This window comes from Jaculus jaculus, chromosome 10 (assembly GCF_020740685.1).
Source record: "Jaculus jaculus isolate mJacJac1 chromosome 10, mJacJac1.mat.Y.cur, whole genome shotgun sequence".
Lineage (NCBI taxonomy): Eukaryota > Metazoa > Chordata > Mammalia > Rodentia > Dipodidae > Jaculus > Jaculus jaculus.
Window position 1 is genome coordinate 8,644,623 of NC_059111.1, and position 18,469 is coordinate 8,663,091.

The window sequence follows — 18,469 nt, forward strand, 5'->3', positions numbered from 1 at the left end:
CTTGTGCAGATGTTCAGGATCCATAAGATAGCATGAACTGTATGATTGAGGAGAGCACTGGCCTCAATGATCTACATGTTCATCACAGTTCTAGACTCTCATCATTCTCACATGCTATGACCAGTGGTTACTCTTTGATAATACAATTTCAGAAAACAGTAAAACACACCCTACTCCATCCTTACATGACAAATCACCTGACTGCATCCCCCACATCTTTATAATAAACATGGGCAGAACACAGTTCATGAACGTAGGGTTGCATATGAAAATAGTCCTTTAAAACGTTTTAGGAAGGATCAAATGTTCCTTTTAGACATGACCAATTGCATACTTAACCTGTCTCTAAGGTCCCAACTAAACAGAGCATAAAGGAATGACATAGGCATAATCTTACAAAGATAAAGAGAACGGTCCAGGAGATAGCAATCTCCCACAGTGTTTATGGAGGTTTATGGTGGAGAAAGAATCAATGGATCATAAGGATCTTCCCAGAGAGGTACTACAGAAAGCTGGATGATTCATACTTCTACCCCAGGATAAAGCGCAGAAATTACAGACACCACTCATGCTCCTCTAAGGGCTGGGAACAGGATGGCCAGTGGAAATTCTGAACAGGTTCCCAACCTTGGTACTGCTAAAGTCTGGGGCTGGTTACTTCTTTGTTTGAGAAGTAATACATGCTGTTAGAGATGGAGTATTCCTGGTTTCTACTCACTAAATGTTATCAATACTTTTCAGAGGAAAAATTTCCTCCAGATGAGAACCACTCAAGCAAAGAGCCCTCATAATTCCCCTCAGCCTCTGTAGTCTAGTCTCTTGTCCCTCTTCCCCAACAAGAAGGCATAGATTTGTTCTGTGGATCCATGGGACACAGGGGCTCTAGACTCAGGAAGCACAAGCAGGCAGAGTTAAGACACTGGCCTAGAAGCCAGTAAGTTCAGACATTAGTTCTCTTCCCTACCTCTCTACTTACCTGCTAGAGCCCTGTGAGATTTCCACATAAGAGGATGGGGGAAACTTCTCTGGGCAATCTTCCCAAGAGAAGCCAATATTTGAGCCCCTCTGCATGAGGACACAGCCATGTACTTCCCCATTTCCCTGTAGGGGACCCAAAGTGGACAGGTTCTTCCCTCCCACACATGCATGAATAGAGATACGCACACACACAGACACACAGATCACATAGATACACACACACACACCTGCTAGTCAGTGTTTTCAGGAGTCATTCTGAAATACAGATTGCCAGCCAATGAGAATTTGTCAGATGTTGTGATGAAAACAAACAAACACAATTTCAGTGGCATATGACAATTCTAATTTCTTGCCCACTGGTCTGCAAGTTGGCTGTTTCTCATCTTTTGTTGGGCTTTGGTTCAGCGGTGTTCAGCTCCAAGCAGAAGGACCTAAGTGGCCAAGTTGGAAGAGTTCCTTAGTACCCACTACAATTAATTTTTTTTAAACTTACATAGGCTCTCATCAACCTGGATTTCAGAATGAAAGAAAGAAGAAAATTCTGAAAGGTTTGGGAGTGGAGTGTATATGTGTGCAAAATGATAAGAATTAAAATGGCACATGGCTGCTTACCATAAATCTTAGAAACTAGAAGGTAATGGGATCATTTCCTCAAAAATATGAAGGAAGCCTGGCTCGGTGGTGCACACCTTTAATCTCAGAATTCAGGAGGCTGAGGTAGGAAGAAAGCTATGAGTTTGAGACCAGCCTGAGACTTCATAGTGAATTCCAGGCACGCCTGGGCTAGAACAAGACCCTACCTTGAAAAAACAAAAACAAAAAAAATATTATGAGGGAAAGGAAGGCCAGCATAAAATTTATGACCACTTAAGTAACTAACCTCAGAATGGAATAACTTTTCAGATATGGAAACCCTCAAAAGTACACTTTCCACAATCCTTTCTCAGAAAAGAAGTCGAGAGTGCACTCCATCTTATTTTGACAGAGAAAACTAAAACAGAGATAGAAGGTAATGTACACAGTGCTGGTAAAGGCCACCTGACTGACAATTGGTATCCATAGGATAGTCAGTCAAGGTACACGCAGGATGCTGGAGGGCTCTAGATGGAATAAGAAAAAAATAAAAATAGCCTCTGGTTACCTGGTATTCTCAAGTATAGTGGTTTGAATCAGATGTCCCCCGTAAACTCATGTTATTTGAATGCTTGGTCCTCAGTTGGTGGCAATTTTGGAGGTAGAGACTTGCTGAAGGATATATGTTATTGGAGGCAGCATGTGGGTATTACAGCCAGCTCCCCATTGCTGGAGTTTGCCTCACTCTCTTGCTTCTGTTTGTCACCTGCAGAGGCAGGGGTGACGTCCAGCCTCTGATCATGCCATGCTGTCTCAGGCCATCATGAAGCTTCGCCTGGAGAGTATAATCCAAAATAAAAACTTTCCTCACATCAGCTGTTTTTGACCAGGTGCTTGGTCCCAGCAATGTGAAGGTTTTTACAACAGAAAATTGGTACCAGAGGAGTGGGGTTGTTGCTGTTAGAAACCTGACTGTATAGCTTTTGGCCTTTGGGAACTGGTTTGCAAGAGAAATGTGGAAATGGCCTGAGAGATGCTCTACAGAGATGTAACCAGAGTTTGATGGACCATTTTGATCAGAATTGAAAAAACCTAAATGCAGAAAAGGATGGTGGACTATGAGGCTTGGCTTATCAAGGGAAGAGAACTTGGTCAGGACTGAGCTAGAAGCAGTTGGCATGAGAGGCTAGCTATATTCTGCCCATGTTCTGGGGCTGATTTTGTAGGAAATGAACTTGTATGAGCTGAAGGATATGACACAGAATGAAATGAAAGTTTCAGCGGGAGACAGCAGCAATTGTTTGAGAGATTACCACTATTGGGATTGTGCTATCTGTTCTCCATTGTGACAGCAGTGACTCTTTGAAAGTAGGAGGAATGTCTTGGTCTTAAAAGTTGCCTTTATTTTCTAATGGATTAACAAATTTGATAGCCCAGCTGATACTATAGAAAAGTGAAACAAATACAGGAAAAGAAAGGGTCACTGGATTTAAAATGCAGAGCTGTTTGTTTATATTTGGAAATGGCCACTGGGGAATATGTGGCAGGGTTGTTGGAATCCCTGTATGGGGAAGGTTGGACCCAAGAGTATGAACTATAGGTTGCAGTGGAGATCCAGATTTTTGAAGTTACCAGGACTACTGAGTGGCTGCCAAAGGGAGTTGAAAGCTTGAGTTGGAGTTTTCCTCAGGCTGTGGGCAGCCCAGCTGGAGGGGTGGAATTGGAAATCCAGAGAAGACTTTGTCACTGGTCACAATTGCTAGACAAGGAGCAACAAGGCTTAATTATTTGTCCTGCTTATTTAAGATTATGCACTGGTTTAATTTTTTCTTGTTGTTATAGCATATTTTGCACTGTGAATGCTTACTCTGTGCCGCTATTTGTATGTAAATTGTATTTTGGTTTTACAGGCTCATAGTTAAGAGGCTTTGGATTATGAAGGTGGCTGTACAGGGTTAGCATTGATAAAACATACAAGGACTTTTAAAATTGGACTTTTATATCATGGATGGTCATAGGTTATGGGGTCCAGGGGCAGAATGTAGTAGTTTCAATCACATCAATTCATGTGTTTTGAATACTTGATTCCATAAGTGGTGGAGTCTTGCTTAAGGAAGTGTGTTGTTGTGAACAGGCTTAGAGGTGTTATAGTCCAGCTCCCCCGTGCCAGAATTCGGCTCACTCTCTTGCTGTTGTTTTCCATCTGCTGTGGTTGAGGTAATGTTTAGCCTGTGCTCATGTGATGTTATTCCCTGCCATCATGAAGCTTCACCTCAAGGCTGTAAGCCAAAATAAAAGCTTTCTTCCCATCAGCTTCATTTGGTCAGGTGCTTTGTTCCAGTGATGAGAAGGTAACTACAACATCAAGCGAGACACAAACACTACGTGCTTCCCAACTACTCAGTGGCCAAAATATCATGGGCTTTCTACACACTGGCTTATTTACTTTTGACACTTCCACAAAGGGTTATTATTAGACTTATTTTACTGTTGAGGAATCTAAAAAGAGTTGCCAGGATGCATGTGTCTGCTAAGAGATATTAATGAGCTAACACTATTCACAACCTGTTCAAACCACAGGTACTTACTTCATCTCCCTGTCCTTCCGGGTCTCCTATGTAAAATGGGGATGAATTTAAAAATGAGGATTATTGTCATTAGATAGTTTCATCTCATAGGAACATTGTGGGCTATTTATGGGTGAATATGTGTGAGATACTTATAAAGGCATGTAATACAAAATAATTGTAATTGCTATAAAAGGTATTCAACTGTGCTGGTTAATCTTGAACTGCCAACTTGGTTGGATTGAGAGTGTCTGTAAAGTATTTTCCAGAAAGGATTACCTAAGATTAGAAGTATGGTCCTGAATATGGGTAATGCCATACCAGAATGGAATAAAAGGGGAAAAGAAGAAATTTATAATCATTCTCTCTTTCTCTTCCCTGGCTTCCATGATGTGAGCTGTTCACCCACACATACTCTCCCCACCATGAACACAGGCTGAAATCTGTGAAACCATGAACAACTTCCTCCCAGAAGGTATCTCTCTTGGGTATTTAGTCACAGCAATGAGAAAGACTGAGTAACACATTCGACCCATCAAGACTGGATGAAAATAATGGACAAACGTTGTTCTGAGATTCAGTTTCCTTCTTTTATTTGGTTTCTCTGGACAGTTGGAATTACTGCCCACTTGCTCAAGGCCACATACCAACTCATTAATAAAGCTGGACTTTGAACCTCAAATCTCTTTCCCCAGAGCTCAGGGGCTTTTCTCTCAAATTTGTTGACTCCCATTGGCTGGTGGAGCTGACAGAAGACAGGCAAGGCATAAGCATCAACAGGAAGAGGGAGGTGAGCAGGTGTCAAGTAAAGGAGTTAATATAAGGTTGAGCCAGAAAGGGAAGGAAGGTGTGGGGTGTGACCTGTGTTCCAGGACAGCAGTGAGAAGGAAGCCCAGGTAAGAGAGGGGAGGAGACTCCATTGCTGAGACAGAGATAATGCCTCACAAGCTTTGCTAAGTAGGACATGGAGATTGGCAGAAATGAATTTAAGTAGAGGCTCTCTCAGGAGGAACACCTGAGTTGTTAATGTAGTGTGTTTTAACTCTTGGATGCCCACTGAAAGATCTTAGGTGGGCATTCAGAACTTTCCAGTTTAGGAAGCATTTCTTCCTCTGTTACATACATGCTCCTTTCCATGTTGCCATCAGTTTTCTATTTTGTGATTTTCTACTTTGTATCTACCTGTCTTCCAGACTGTAAGTTCTGTGAAGGCAGGAACTATGCCAGTCTTGCTCAGGGATGCTGAACTCAGTGGCTGTGATACACTGGAGGAAGGAATGGGGAAGAAAAGGGCATGCTTCAAAATTTAATAAATCAATTTATACTTTGGGCTGGCGGACGGCTTAGTGGGTGAAGTGATTGCTGTGCATGCATGAAAACTTGATTTCAGATCCCTAGCACCCACATAATATGGAACATGGAAGAGTTCTCCTGTAAGCCACACCCTGGAGAGGCAGAGACAGGAGGATCCTTGGGATACATTGGCCAGCTCATCTAGCCAAGTTAGTGAGCTTCAGAGTCAGTGAGAGATCCTGTCTCACAAAATGAAGTGGACAGAGTGACGGAGGCTCTGTATTAACTTTTGGCCCTCACATACACACGTGCCCACCTATCTCCCTAGAAACTCACTCATGCATGTACACACATGAACATACACATATACATGCCTACCACATACACATACACACATGCATGCAAAAAACAAAAAATATACTTTAATGGTGTCCTCCAAATGTTAAGATACTATGTCAAAAATAATTTTTAAAAAGACGATTTAAAACAAATTAATCAACAGTTTTGTCTAGAAGACAGAATATGCAAGGTGAAAGTTAATCCATTTTCCCTTACTTTACTTACTAAAGGTTTACAATGTGGTAATCCAGGTAATAATCATTAGAGACCCAGAAAGGAATCCGACACAGTCCTCAATCCCTCCCCACCTCACGAAAGTGTGAAGCAGAGAAGGAGAAGGACACATTGTGCATTACAGTCCATAAGAAAAGACAAGGAAAAAATGAAAAATTACATTAATCCATTCTATCCGTAAACATTTTCTACTTGCTTACTCCCTCCCCCCACACAACCCAGGGCTTCCTAATTCTGGAGTGCAGTTGAGAAAAACCTGTGCTTTTCTCAGATGCATGGTAAGGTGAAGTCCAGAAAGTTCTCTCTTCTTGTGGGCTCTGGAGTGTGATCATTCTGCTGCCAGACAGCCTGTGCTGAACTCACCCTAGCCCAGCTTGGAACTATACTAATGGTTTTCAGATTGGAGTCTAAGAACCAATCTGAGATCCAGGTGCACATCTGTAATACCAACACTTGAGAAGCAGAGGCAGAAGGATCAGGAGCTCAAGGCCATCTCTGCTGTATACGAGACCCCATTATAAACAAAACAAAGCGAACTCAAACACATATAGCAATAAGGAATTGTAAGATTTTCTTATGCTTCCAAGTAGTCATGAAGACAAATAATCCTCAAATGATCTATCTTTTTTGTTGTGTTTTGAGAAACCCCAAAATATCAAACGAGTAGTAAGGAAGCACTGCAGTACTGGATTTCTTTGAGGTGAATGTCTCCTCATCTATGCACACATGAACTCATTGACTACATTTGTACAAGATCACAGTAAGCTGGCACCATACCAGTCCAGGGATCGACCATCCACGATGGCAGAGTCAAAAAAGTGATGAGCAGAACTTCATGCACTACATAAATATGCATGTGAATATCTTGGTTATGTCATCTTACACCCCTAGGGCAAAGGCCTGGTGTAGGAGGTAGATTATTGTAACAGCTACTAAAACTGAAGTTTTCAGTTTGTATTCTCATTGTAGTGAACAAATTTAACCTCTCTGGATTATAAATGAGTCTCCATAAAAAAATAATAAAATTAAACTCAGTTAAAAATAAACAAAGCAGGGTATGGTGGAGCCCACCTTTAATCCCAGCACTCTGAAGGCAGAGAATAATTGTGAGTTTAAGGCCAGCCTGAAACTAAAGAGTGAGATTCAGGCCAGCCTGGGCTAGAGTGAGACCTTACCTGTGGGGGACAAACAAATAAAAAAACAGAAGCAGCTTCCCCAGGGCGCTTCAACATGTGTTTCCAGAAGAACCAAGCCCACTCACGACCTCCAAAGGAGGCACAAAAGAAAGTGAATCTAAAGGGAGTCTAGACTCTTCCAGAACAATGCATGGAAAATGCACACCATAAAATAAATGCCTCAACATGGCATGCTGTTAGCAGTCTTATGCATTTTATAAGCACTTCTCATAGCCCAGCTTGACTGGGATACAGAGAAGCATTATACAGTGGAGGGGCTGGGAAAAGCCGGCTCAGTGGGTCACGTGCTTGCTAAGCAAGAATGGGGCCTGAGTTTGGATCCAAGTACACATGTAAAAGGTGGGAGGTGGAGATAGGAGCATCTCTGAGTCCAGCTGAACTAGTGAGTTTCAGGGTCAGTGAGAGATCATGTCTCAAAAAGCAAGGTGGAGAATGACTGAGAAACGACATAAGGTGTCAATCTCTGGCCTCTACATACATGTGTGCACATTGCATGTACACCCTCATACACATATGTGCCCACATACATGAACATACATACAGACATGCACACACACACACACACCACACAATACACATGCCAGAAAAAATTAAAGGATACTTCAATAGAAGGTGCTTTTATATTTAAAATATAACCAAATGATGGATTTAATTTATATTTGCTTAATCCCCTAATGTGTATCAAGTACCATGATACTGAGATGGGTAAAGGCAAATGGGCAATGCATGTAATACATGGTTCATAACATTAATATAACAATCAAGATTGAAGGCCTTGGGCTGGAGAAAGGGCTTAGCGGTTAAGCATTTGCCTGTGAAGCCTAAGGATCCTGCTTCAAGGCTCAATTCCCCAGGACCCACGTTAGCCAGATGTGCAAGGGGGCACACCTATCTGGAATTCAATTGCAGTGGCTGGAGACCCTGGTGCACCCATTCTCTCTCTCTCTTTCTTTCTCTCTCTGTTGCTCTCAAATAAATGAATAAAAATTAAAAAAATATTTTAAAAAAGAAAAGATTGAAGGCCTGGCCCCTCGTCACCAACTGTTCTGCTTTCATTAGTTGTTTTCTGGTTTGGAGAAATACCTTGTGCTTTTCCACTTCTGTTAAAATGATCCATACTTTGGCTGGGGATGTGGCTCAATGGGAGGAGCCTTGTTTAGCACACTCAAAGACCTGTGTTCAATCCTCAGTACTGGAATAAAACATACACACAAAAGTGTATTTGTATCCTGCATACTACCCCCCCAAAAGACTCAACCCACTCTTGAAGATCTAATCTTGCAAATCTCTTTCTTGCCAGTTACATATTCCTCATCCCGTCTACATTGCTGACAGGATGCAAAACAGGCCCGTTCTCCATTTAACACTGAAAAAATAAACTGACCTACAGTGTTTAACATGCATTCCATATATCCATGTCTTCACAGGTTTCAAAAATGTTTTTATGGGTTTGGGAGATGGAATAGGGAGGGCTATAAGAGGGGCTGGACTCAATTCAGAATCCAGGTTTAGATTTATTCAAGTAAAAGTGATGGCTATGACACATTGGGCAGCCATGTGTCCAACAAGATGCAAGACATCTAGCCACTGACACATCTTCATTTTGTAAATGTGCCTATGTCCTTCCTTAAAAGTCTCAGGATGGGAGAGGGCAGTTTTCAGGGCTGGGGCTGTTTTGCAAGCACTGTTATGGAGGCTTAGAAAAGAGACTGAAGTTTAAATACATGTATCAATGAGAATGGTTTAGAGGGCGGAAGATGGCATGCTGCATGAGCTTTCTGATACATTTATCTCTTCTTTGCAAAGCTGGGTGGGAAGGGCCGACCTTCCCCCTACAGCTGATGCCTGGGGAAAATAATGAGGGAAGTGTCAGAATGATGACTCTTCTGCAAGCGGTTATAGTAGTGAGAATGATCACAATTCTCTTCTCCACCCCCATTCAGAAACCTCCATCAGCACCTGAACATAAGAGTGCCTTTCCACAGGAAGGACCATTGTGGAGATGTAACTGGGAGCTCAGAACTGGTACCTGACATTGGTAGCTTTCCTGTGAGGTATGTACTGATAACATGCTGTGGAGAGAGGAAGAAAGAGAGAGGAAGGGAGTGAGAAAATGAGGGAGGGAGGGAGGGAGGGAGGGAGAGAGAGAAGGGAGGCAGGAAAAGACAGAGAGAAGAAAAAAAGATGAAAGGAAGAGAGATGGGGGAAATAAAAGCAGAGGAGAGAAACAGAGACAGAGAGAGGGAGGCAGGAGGAGGTGGAAGGAAGAGAAAATAAGACTAAGAAGGAAAGAAAGATGGAGAGAGGGACATGGAAGTAGGGAGAGAAGACATACAAAGACAGAGAGAAAGAAGGAGAGAAAGGGTGAAGAACAGAGCCAGGGAGAGAGAAAGAGGGAGGGAAAGATTGGAAGGAGAGAAGAGAAACAGAGGCAAAGAGAAACAGAGATAGGGAGATGGAAGGAGAGGAAGAGAAGAAAGAGAGAAAAGAGGGAAAAAGAATGAGAGAGAGAGAGAGAAGAGGCAAGAAGGGAAGGGAGTTCAGAAAGGTGGGAGAGAGAAAGGCTTTTTGTCCTTGTTGAGTCATGGTGAACTAATTCCTTCATGTTTAAGTGATTTACTTTCCTATGTCAAACAAATATATTATCTTCTCCTAACTCACAGGAGAAATGCAAAGAAAAAAACGCAAAATAATGAATGTAAAAACCACTCTGCAAAGTTGAAAGCACTATGCTAATATAAGATATTACTATTCATATTATTGTGCTTTCGTGGTGGAAAACGTTCAAGAGAGAAGTCTCCAAGTAATTAGCAGGGAATGTGTCGCTTGGAAGAGATATTATGTGGGCGACGTCGGGCTGGGAAGAGATGCTCACACTTGCATTGGCAAAGCTGAAATTTGACATGAGTTCAGTACTCCACGTTGCCAAGCTGATAGTATATGCTCAATAAATATTTATCGACTGAGCTTTTACTTTTGCTGTGTTTTGTGAGAGTAATTCCCTGTCTCTCTCTCTCTATGGTCGTGGCTTAGGATGGGAACTGTGCTTCCTTGGTGGACTGCTGCCTCCTGTACCAACCTTAGTGCTTGCCATGAGCCTGGCATGTAATAACTTCTTATGAAGCAAATGTATGAATAAGGCACTGAGACAATGGTCAATGTTTCCAGAATTATGGTGAGTCAACTGAACACACCAATTACTTAAAAACTGAATGCTAGGCTGGAGAGATTGCTTAGTGGTTAGAGCACTGGCCTGTAACACCTAAGGACCCATGTTCAACTCTCTAGGTCCCACCTAAGCCAGACACACAAGGTGATGCAATCATGCTAGGTTGCACATGTGCACAACGTAGCACATGCATCTGGAGTTCGATTACAGTGGCTGGAGGCCCTGATGTGCCAATTCTCTCAATCTCTCAAAAAAAGAAAAGTCAGTCTGTTGGGCTTGCCTCAAAAACAAAAACAAAAGCAAAAACAAAAAAACCTGCATATTGACAACCAAGTTGAAAGACATTGAGAACCTGATTCCAACACTAGCTACCACACTGCAGAAATTAAGACAATGAGCATTTGTAACGAGATATGTAAATAAATTAATGGAAGCTAGAGCCAAGCACACATTTGTGCAATCAAATCCCTACTGACAAGGGAATAAAGAAGAAAAAGAAGTATAAAAAGGGAGGTAGAATAACTGGGTATCCATGGAAAACATCAACCTCAATGTCTACTTCTACTATATACATAAGTTAAATCAAGATGGACCACTGATTTAAACACAGAATTAAAGCTATATACTGTCTAGAAATAAGCCCAGGAGACCATCTTCGTGACCTTATAGGTAGGCAAAGATTTCATTGAGAGGTCAAGGAAAACACTAAACATAAGAAAAAATTAGTTGGGGGAGGAGCTGGGGGATGGTTCAATGGGTTATGGTGCTTGCTACACAAGCGTGAGAATCAGAGTTCTATCCTTAACACTTACATAAAAAGATGGGCATGGGGCTATAGAGATGTCTCAATGGTTAAGGCACTTGCCTGCAAAGCCTAATAACCTGGGTTCAGTTCCCCAGTATCCATGTAAAGCCAGATGCATATGCATTTGGAGTTCATTTGCAGCAGCTAGAATCCTGGTGTGCCCATTCTCTCTCTCTCTCTGGAAATAAATGATATATTTTTGAAAAGCCAGGCATGCATGCACAGTATTAAAAACTCTCTGCTCATCAAAGTCATGACTATGAAATAAGCCAACAAACCTCAGGCTGAGAGGAAATTTTCCCAGCACATCAAACTGACCCTATTCCAGGTATTGTCTTGTCTCAGTCCTTCCATTCACAAACACTCTCTGATGAGACTGCTTCCAAGCCTGGTTTTGCCTCACTTGCAAGGTCTGCACCACTTGGGGCTAGAGTGATTTTTTTTTAACACAAGTTGCCTGCTCCAGCCTGTTCAGAACCCTCCAGTGGCTTTCTGTCACCTTTAGGTCAACACTCAGGCTCTTAAGCTTAGTAGCCTTCCTACTTCTCTAGACTCACTGTACAATACACCTTAGGTTATAGCCTTCTTAGCTGTTGCTTGGGCAGACCAACCATCCATTTGGTTACATAGCCATTCCTTCATGAAGTGACTCCTGAGTGTTTATCATATCCAGGGAGCTATGTTGTCTAATTTCCTGAATCTACCTCTCTCTCACACACACATACCCACACACATGTTTAGTCTCTATCATTAATGTATTTTGATATTTTTGATTTTTTAAAATATAACTCACTTTCCAACATCCCTAGTGATTTCTTCTGAAAGTGTCAAGAGTTATTTTGATATTCTTCAAAAACCTTTTATACCAGCATGTCAAGCTTGGTTCTTAGACAGCCCTTATCACACAGCATTACAGTACTCTTTTCCTTTGCTGGGGGCCTCCTTTGCTAAACATAAAACTCCTTGGAGGTAACCTTTAACATTTTAACCCACAGGAATGGGTGAATTGTGGTAGGTGTTTGTGGTATTGTTGAATAAGGCCAACGTCAGTTTACATGGCTATTCCCCAACTTAACAATAATCTTGGGGAAACTATCTGATCTGGAAAATCCCTTGGAGTCTTGTTAGCTATGATCATATATCACAAGACCATATTTTGAGGAAAAGAAGTGGACAATGGATATAAAACTCCAAGCATGTGGTCTGGCTAAGTTGATGGCTGCCAAGTGTTAGATTTGGGGTTTGACCATCATATCTGATGATAAGAAGTCAACTTAGCCCTCTCAGAAGAAGAGACCATAAAGGCTGACCTATTAAAAGAAAAAAGAAGCTGTATTCTGACAGCTATCCTATATAGCTCCCATGCAGGATAAAGATCTGGAATCATTTAGAAATACAAGGTGATACAGATGAACCCAACATGAGCCATCAAATGAACTACACATGAAAGTCAGATTGGACATGTTGTATTTATCATGTGAATTCTTGAGATGACTTCAGCAGGCCATCTCAATATGAACTTAGTTTTCTCCCAGATTCACTCACATCTTCACTGAACGAACCACCTCTATGTGATGTTTCATGCATGGAGTAAAACATGGACACAAGAAACAATGATGCCAGTTTGCTGGAAAGAACACAGAATATGACTGCTGGCTTTATCATTTCATGCCACATGATCCCAGGCTACTCTCTTAATCTCCCTTCTCATTCTGAAATTCAATTTCCTCAGTTGTAAAAGAGATGATATTAATTCATGCCTTATTTAATTGCAGTAGTCAGTGAGATAATTCAAGAATCACATTATAAGCTATGAAGTGCTGTAGAAATAGAGCACCTATTACTGGTAGCCTGCTATCAAAAAACATCTAGAGGATGTGGAAAGATAAGACTGGTCACAGAAGGGAGAGAACAGTGGCCGATGGATGAGGAAATCTCAACAGCTGTGCCTCACAGACATCTTTATGTTTTGCTCGGCTCACTTTATTTGCAAGGAGAGAGAGAAGAGATAGAGATTGATAAAGGAAGTATGAGTACACCAGGGCCTCTTGCCATTGCCAAGGATCTCCAGATGCATGCTTCCTTTTGTGCATCTGGTTTAACACGGGTCCTAGAGAATAGAACTTGAGCCTACAGGCTTTGTGAGCAAGCACCTTTCACCACTGAGCCATTGCTCCACCCCTCTGCTCACTTCTGGAAAGCACTTTGCCTTCTGCATCTTGCTTCGTGTCTTCCTTTCATTGCTTTTCCTTCCTTCTTTCTTTCTTCACTTTATGTCCTTGCCTTTGTAGTCCCTGTCCTACAGTTGAGGTAAACAGACCTCAAAGCCATGTTGTATTTTCACCTAATCCCACTTTCCCAAGCTTTCTACTCAAAAACATTTTGGAAGGGGCCTCTGACTTTTTATGAGAGATACAGGATGCTGGTCTCCAGCTGTGGACAAAATGGTGTTGGAGCTCCTCACCGAGAGCAGTACTTGGTTACAGAAATCCAGCAGGCATCTTTTTCTGCTTACTGGTTGGAGTCCATGGCCAGCTTTTTACTCTGAATTACTTTCATCTTGTCCAAATGAAAAAAAGAGCAAACCAGACATTTTTAGAGTGGACTGTCAAGAAATAATATGTTCTTCTCAGCTTTCTATACCTTTTTAAAACACAGGTTCTTATATAGCACAGGGCAGCCTCAAACTTGCTTTATAGCTAAGGATGACCTCGAACTCCTGAACCTCCTGCCTCCATCTCTGGGATGCTAAGATGTTGGAATTACAATGTATGCTAACACACCTGGTTTTGTGCAGAGCTGGGGATGGAATCTGGGGCTTCGTGCATGCTAGGCAAACACTCTACCAAAAGAGCTTTTCTCAACCCCATAAATTCATCTTGTTTTGAGTGTGATGGGATTTGTGTAAATAGTAAATACAATTATTTTTAAGCCTAGAGTGCTTGATTAATAGAATTAGGCTCCTTTCTTCTCTATATAATGGTGCATTTTTGCTTACTGTTTTATTAAAATATAATATTTTATTATAATAAGATGTTTTCAACCAATATGCACTTATAATAGATTTTATGCATTATATGAAGTAATTTGAATCCTAGGGCAAATGAAACCATGACATTATAATGGAAGCGAGACTACGGGGTCTGGTCTACCTCAAATGTTCAAGGGTGTAGCAATTTCAGAAATCAGGTAACTTTACACAGGAACCTCATAGAATGTCATAAATCCATTAACCTTAAAGCTATTCTTCAGCCTCATGTGTTTCTTATTTGCACGTATGTGCACGTATTGTTATTTACATGGGCCCACATGTGTATGCAGGTGGCCATGTACACATGTGAAGTCAGAGGTTGATGGTAGGTGTATTCTTCAGTCTCTCCCCACGTTTTTTTTTTTTGTTTGTTTGTTTGTTTGTTTTTTTGAGACAGGGTCTCTCACTGAACCCGGAGCTTACCAGTTCAGCTACATTAGCCACTCAGCTAGCAACAGGATCCTCCCGTCGCCGTCTCCCCAGTTCTGGGATTACAGATATTCACCATTGCACCTTGATTTTATACAGACACTGGGGACTCCAAACTCAGGTCCTCACGTTTTCGCAGCAAGCACTTTGCCCACTGAACCATCTCCCCAGCTGGAGCCTCATTTTCTTTTATACCTAAGGAGCAGGATGCCTCAGTAGCTAACCCTAAAGCATTAGTTTTCCTCATGCCACCATGTGGTATGGACTTCATCTATGGACAGATGTCTGAATGGACAAGTGCTATGAATTTAGGAATGGTTTGCTAAGATAAAGTTTTTGGCTTAGATTAGGCTTTTCTTCAAAGCATACCCTACGTAGTCCTCCAGGTCCCAGCAGGTATTTTGGATGCTACCACAAAGATTAAGAAAAACTCTGAAGTGCTCTGGGCCCTCCTCGCTACAGCAGGAGAAGCACTGTTGTGACTTTATTTTATTCTAACATATTGAGGTACCTCAGTTCATTTGAAATGAGGCCTGTGTTGTCACAAAGAACAGATGGACCTAGATAGATTAACCCAGAGATTTATACCAGGGAATCATTAAAAAACTAAATATCTTGAAAAACTGATCCAAAACACTCAAAAACACAGGATAAAATATATCAGTGAATTTTTTAAAGGGAAATCTTTAGAAGATGAAACTTGTGGGGGCAAGAATTAAGAATGATACACTCGTATGATATGTAAATCTTGACTGCTCTCAGAGCCTTTGCTGGTCTCTGTAACTTAGTGGGATTCAGTGTCTGCATATGAAGCTGTTTACGGTATGAAGCAAAAATTAAGACTCCAGAGTCAATATCATTAGAAGGAGTTCAACTTCATTAAAAGTGTGGGTAGAAAACACTGGCACATAGCTAGAGATGAAACTTGTTAATCTGAACATACATTTTCATAAAGGTGAAAAAAAAATCTCTTAAAAATTTGTGGACATGGCTTTAAGTATTGTTTCTGTATTACCTAAATAAACTAGGAAGCTTCAAGTCAAAACCATTTCTTGATAATTGTCACAGAACCAGTTTATGGCAGAAATGAAAGCAAATTCTGTAAAAAAATTACTCTCACAGCAGACTTTTTTGAACTCACCTATGTAAGCAAAATGAGTAAGAGCTGAGAAACCAAATTACGAATTCTAGAAACTAGTAAAAATGAAGTAGAGATCACAAGACCAATAAACAAAGGATTTAAACTTCCATGGACTTCATTCAGCAAGAACCATCAGAAAGAGACTACAGAATTAGCATGCTTTAAATAGATAGTGATAAAAGGGAACTTCAGATGTAACCAATGAACAGATTATGAAAAATTTACAAGATTAGCTTGAAAAATTCAAACCTTTAGTAATAAAATCATATCTCCTAAAATAAGCAACAGTGATGGACTGAAGGGCAGAACAGATAGTAGTAAAGAGAAGATTAGTGAACTGAAAAATAGAGCTAAAGCAATTACACATTATATAGTATTTATTGAAGCAACTGCTTGGTGGTTCTAGGAAAAAATGAAAATATCCAGATAATGATTCTGCTTCCCATTGGCAAGCTCCCACTAATCTTGGGCTATAAGAGGGTCTACACCCTTTAAATTCTCTCTAAACTAATAATGGTTATCCCATTTAACTGGTGCTGACTTCATTGTCCATTGAAGAATTGGCTCCTCTTTTGCAGATAGGAGCTGGACCTGAGGAGATAAACAACCCAATCCAATCCACCCCGGCCCCAGCGGAAGCCACAGAGGAATTGGGGAAATGAGCAAGAGTGCTGCTTACTTAGTGAATCTGATATCAGCACAAGTGTGATGGAGATAAACACTGAGGACACTCAACACCTACCAAACCAGAGATCCAGATGCTCCTAAGTGCCCATCACTGAAGTAGAGTTAAAATGTTCACAGCATGGCTCAGGGAATTTTGCAGAAAAGGGGGCAGAAAGATTGTCAGAGCCACAAATTGGGACATTTTACACAGAGACATTGCCTCTCCTCACCCCATAATGCATGACCCACAATCCCCATGTGGTTGACCTGCATCCCCAACAAGGAAGGCCTCTTCAGATAAGGGGCAGGGAGGAGGGAAAGGATGGTACCAACATATGTTGTTTACATACTAAATGTGTCCATATATAATTAAAAATACACTATAATAATTTAAAGAACTATGGAATTCTGAAAGAAAAAGCCTAGGAAATATCTAGTCAAAGTTCCAGAAGAAAAGACTCAGGAAACAGAAAAGCGTTCTATGAGTAATAATAATAATTTTCAGAACTGATGGGTTACAGACTCTCAGATTCAGAAATGACAACCAATCCAAAATAAAAAGAGTCTTTATCTATAAATCAAAACACCAAGAGGGGATGGAGAGATTGCATTGCGATTAAGGTGCCTGCCCACAAAACTTAACTGAGTTTGATTCCCTAGCACCCATGGCAAGCCAGATGCACAAAATAGCACATACAACTGGGTGTTCATTTGCAGAGGCTAGAGGCTCTGGCATGCCAATTCTCTCTCTTTCTCTGTCACTCTCTGTTTGTAAATAAATAAATAAAAATATTAAATAAAAAAACACTAAAGAGAGGTTTAAAAAATAATACCTTTGAAGCTGGGAATTGTGGTGCATGCCTTTAATCCCAGCACTCTGGAGGCAAAGGTAGAAGGATCACCATGAGTTCGAGGCCACCCTAAGACTACATAGTGAATTCCAGGTCAGCCTGAGCTAGAGTGAGACCCTACCTCGAAAAAAAAAAACAATAATAATAATACATTTGGATGAACAACAAAATGTTTACAACATGGGAACCAAAATATAGTGAAATATTTCTTTAAATTCTGAGAAAAAAATCTACTCTAAGGAAAATTATCTTTCTATGATGTTGATGAGGCAAAAAGATTTTCAGGTAAATTTGGAGTTTACCAATAACGACTCTTCTCTGATGACATATTTAAAGAACATGCTTTTAGGAAAAGTAGAAGTGATTCTAAAAGAAAAATAAGCATAAAAAAGAAGTGAGCAAAGACACCTCTTCCAGAATCAAAATATGGCTGTGTGAAATGTGTCTAGGACCAGCCAGAAGAGACTATCTTGGTGTGAGAGAGAAGTGAAAAAGAGAAAACAAAATTTCTGCTCTCCTGGTTTTAACAGGAATGCTTCACTATGGGCAGTTTTGCCAGCAAATCTCCTCTAAGAAATCAAATATGTAATCATGAAGGGGAAGCTAGAATTCTCACATAATGTCCGTGTAGGGTGGCTGTCCTTGGAGGCTTTGGCAGCCACAGTATGACAACAGCCCACAGAGTACCCAAGGGCTGGGTGAAGGGGCTTGTTCAAGAATAACTGAGAATCCTTCATTGAAAGAGAACACACACACACACACACACACATATAAATACCTCCTCATTGCCTTAACTGAGCTTAGTACAGCAAACGTAGCTTCTTGTGTGTGTGTGTGTGTGTGCATGCGTGTTCATATGTATGTGAATATGTGAATGTAAGTGCATGTGTGCAGGTCAGAGGACCACTTTCAGGTGTAGGGCCTCAGCCCCCTCCTCCCTTTGCCTATTGGTCTCCCATTGTTTACTGCTCATTTTGCCAGGGTGGGGTCCATTAAGTGTGGTAGCTTGAATGAATGTCCCCCTGGTAGATTCCAGACTTTATTAAAGCTTTAGATCTCCAGCCGCCTGGCTCCAGAAGGGGCCACTGTGGTGGATCCTAGGGTTCAGCCCTGAGGTGTCACTGGGGCCAGACCTGAATTCCAGCCTGAGCTCCGCCTGGGGTTCTGGAAGTGTGCGGCTTTCGTTGCTGCTGGTGG